Source organism: Hippocampus comes, unplaced genomic scaffold (assembly GCF_001891065.2).
Source record: "Hippocampus comes isolate QL1 unplaced genomic scaffold, H_comes_QL1_v1.1 scaffold175, whole genome shotgun sequence".
NCBI lineage: Eukaryota > Metazoa > Chordata > Actinopteri > Syngnathiformes > Syngnathidae > Hippocampus > Hippocampus comes.
The window spans coordinates 164,934-168,607 of NW_017805556.1; the positions used below are offsets into that span (position 1 = coordinate 164,934).

Here is a 3,674-nt window from a genome sequence, read left to right on the forward strand (position 1 = left end):
TCGCGAGACACACCCCCGACACACACACACACACACACACACACACACACACACACACACACACACGCACAGTCACGAACAATATACAAATCACAGTCATGGCAATGAAGCGTGACTAGTTAATACACAGTACGTTTCTTTTAAATATGCTAATTTTTGAGAAAGTATTTTGCTAATGCCTTCCTTTTTTCCACACAATTACTACAGTTACTTTTCTAACATCATCACTCATAGTTACTCTCATGCTTGGGGAGTAACAGAATACATCTATGTATTCAGAATGCAAAAACATTATGTACCATTCAGTTACAGAAAAAAACACAATCACATTACAGGGACATTTAAACCCACCAAAGGGCCCTCCGTCATCTGTCAAAACAAATCGCTGATGCACGTCATCAGCTGAGTACATGTGTGAATATGTTATACATCTTTTAAAAGCTGAGTTTCTGGAGATTTGAATGGTGCCATACACATTACAATTGTCGAATTTGAACCGGAACTTGGGAAGACCTCAAGCTTTGATCCTGTAGTGTTTTCAAGTCCTAATCAACATTCTAAATCCATTTCAAGGCAGATTTTGTGAAAAGAAATTAGACGAACATAAGATTCGCCTTTTTTTTTTTTTCGAACATCCAAAGTTCAGTGACAGGAGCACTTACACAGATTCTTACTGTATGGGAGAAACATTCATAATGATAAAATTTTGAATATTTCAAAAAGAGACCAAAACTATGCTGATACCCCAAATGGTTCAAGAACAGCTACAAATTTACTTTGGGTGCACCTTTCCATAGGCGTTTTTTGGCAAAGTCGCCCTCGGTTTAAGGGGTTAATAAAAATTTGGATTATTTTGCAGGATTACATTTTTAATACAGTTTAAATTTGGTATGATTGTGAGCACGAATTGTTGTTCGTCTATGTGTGCCCTGCAATTGGCTGGCGATCGCATAGTTCAGGGTGTACCCCGCCTATTGCCTGGGATAGACTCCAGCATGCCTGTGACCCTAATGAGGATAAACTGATTAGAAAACGGATAGCTGGATTGTGAGCTCTCAAAATCATCCGGACATGTGCATGCACGCGCATGTATGAGACGGAGGCAAGAAGTGTGAATCAATATTGCGGCGATCTTTGGGGAGGTTTGCCTGTGAGCGTGTGCTGGTGACACCAGTCTCACCACTGCAACAGTGAGCCCACATGCCTCCACAGCATAGCTTAATTGGCAGAACAGTTTGTTTGCTCTGAACATTGTTCAGTGTCTTTGCAGGGCAGCTAATAGCAGCGGGACAAGGAAATTGCATACCAAAACATTGGCCTAACGCATGGGAAATAGGCAAAGATGAAAGTGGCTACTGGTAAGCTCACGTCTTTCTTTTGGGCTGTTGAATAAGTTTTAAAGTGTTGAATTACTTTAACAGTCATATCTTTCTGATGTACTTGATCTCAGTTTAATTGAAAGTGTGATTTGAATTCATCATAATGTAGAGTAAAATGTAAAATGATCTTGATTAAGACAAGGAAAAAAGCAGGTTAATCATTCGCTCATTCACTTCTAAAGACATATTTATATGTCTTTTCACACTCCACATGTTCAACCCCAGATACTTAATTTTTAAAAAAATTTCCAAAACTTAGAGTAAAAAAAAAAAGGGGTCTAGAATTGGCTGGTGCTGAATGAGTTAAATGTAGATGGTTCTAAAAATAATTACGAGGCTTCTGTTTATCGTAATACTTACATTTTACAGTATTTTCCTCTGCCTACCTGCCTTGGTTGACTAAAGGAGTAATGGTTAATGAAGGCCATGTTTAACTTTCAATTTTTTGCCGAATACATGTGATTTGTTGTCATGTAAATACTGATTTGAATTTAATCCTTTGTTTTTCATATGTTTGAAAGTTTTTCACCTTCCTGTTTCTGATCAATAAATCCACAAACCGAGTAAAATCCAGAGTGTGGTCAAAACCTTCCCTTTTTAAGTGTGGGAAACCCATGCAGTTGAAGATACACTTGCCAATGAAAAAATGGCTGTGACCAGTGAAGACTCCATTGAAGGCCACAAGCAAGAGGGAGGATACTCCACCTCGAAGCCTGGAGGATAAAGCCTGCTGTCTGTCAGCTGAAGGAAAGAAATGGCAAAGTCACTTGATGATTTGAAGATAGAAAATGCCACAGCCAAGAGACTCTTCTCCAGCCTTGCCAATGGCATAACGAGAACCTACATGGAGATGTCTATGGAGGAGTGAAAGGACAACCTCAGGGACCTTACACTGGAGACCTCCAAAGTCATGTAGGCAAATGATGACGAGGAGGTCGCTTACATGGCAGAGGCCAAAGTGGCTACAGCAGAGGAGTTGAGCTACCCACTGGAGGCTGATCGAGAAAAGACGGAGAGGGAGTGAAAGCACAAGACGGAGGAAGTTGCACTCCTAATTCAAGGAGCACTATGGCATAAATATGGAGACACAGAGCTGCCTGTAGCTCGACAAGGCGCAGAAGTTGAGTGCAGGAATGTTGAGGCCTCCTCCACCGAGATGTACCTCTGGAGGCAAATGAGTTCATGCTAACTCACTTGGACAGGTTGGTGCTCAAAGCAAAAAAGCCCACCAAAACTGGAATAACTGGGCTCCCTCTCCTGAGCAAAGAAGCTTCAATGGCCGCCTAAGAGAGCTTGAAGTGTAACTTCCCCACTTGGTGGCGCAAAAGGCCACCTTCACCAGAGCAGCAGAGGTAAAAACAGACACTGAAGAAAGGCCCCCTCGCCAGGCAGTTGCAACGATGAAGTTCAAAACCACAGCTCTAGCAAAGTTTGCTGGCAATCGACGAGGCTACCACAGATGAAGGCAAGGATGAGAGAATCAACTGGATCCAAAGAAGTGAAGACATTTCAACTTCTTGATAGCCTCGCTGAGAAAGTCGCCGGAGATCTACAGTATACCTGTTCAACATACAGCTCACCAGATGAGATCTTCAGAATCCTGCAGAACCAGTTTGGCAACCAAACGACCATCACTCTAGATCAGGGGTGTCAAAGTCAAATGGACGGAGGGCCAGATAAAAATTTTTGCTGCAAGCCGAGGGCCGGACTGATCGAATGTTCATTGAAAATTTTAAAAATAACCACATATTGTTTATTGAACCAAATTTAATTGACCGAAAACCTAACAAATACATTCCAATACGGTCAGATAAATAAAGCAACATTTTTTTATGGCTATGTCAGTAAACTTTAATTTTCAACAGGCACAAAAAAATTTCCTTTGTATAAAAATACCCATAACATGAATGAAAGAAGCCGATATTATTCAAGGCACTATCACTAGTCCATATTTTCTCTTTTAGCAAAAGTAGGCTAAATTTACTTAAAAGAAAAACAAATAATAGTGCAGTAATTTTCGATCATTTACTCGAATAAAATATTTTTAAAACATAATTGGATTGAAATACAATAAAATAAAGTGCAAAAATGTATAAGCCAAAAACAACACTTTCTTCAAGAAGTAACAAGCAGCGAAAGCAAATATTGTACTTTAATTTTTAAACTTGAACTGAGTAAAAACTCTTAGTATGTGATTGCACGGTATATTATAAGTAATATTCACTTCTTTGAGGCTGAGGCTGATACTCGGTGGTGTCTTAACTTTTCTACAAGTTCATCAATATTTGGGGTCAG

General features: G+C 39.9%; 1 long non-coding RNA gene across 1 annotated transcript in view; it reads left to right on the top strand.

The window, feature by feature from the left end:
• The window catches only part of LOC109521791 (uncharacterized), a 17,849-nt gene extending 15,339 nt beyond the window's left edge, over nucleotides 1-2,510 (top strand). Inside the window, exon 3 of the long non-coding RNA XR_002169430.1 lies at nucleotides 2,501-2,510. This is a non-coding gene — a long non-coding RNA (uncharacterized LOC109521791). The remainder of the gene's footprint in view (nucleotides 1-2,500) is intronic.
• The last annotated feature ends 1,164 nt before the right edge of the window (nucleotides 2,511-3,674 follow it).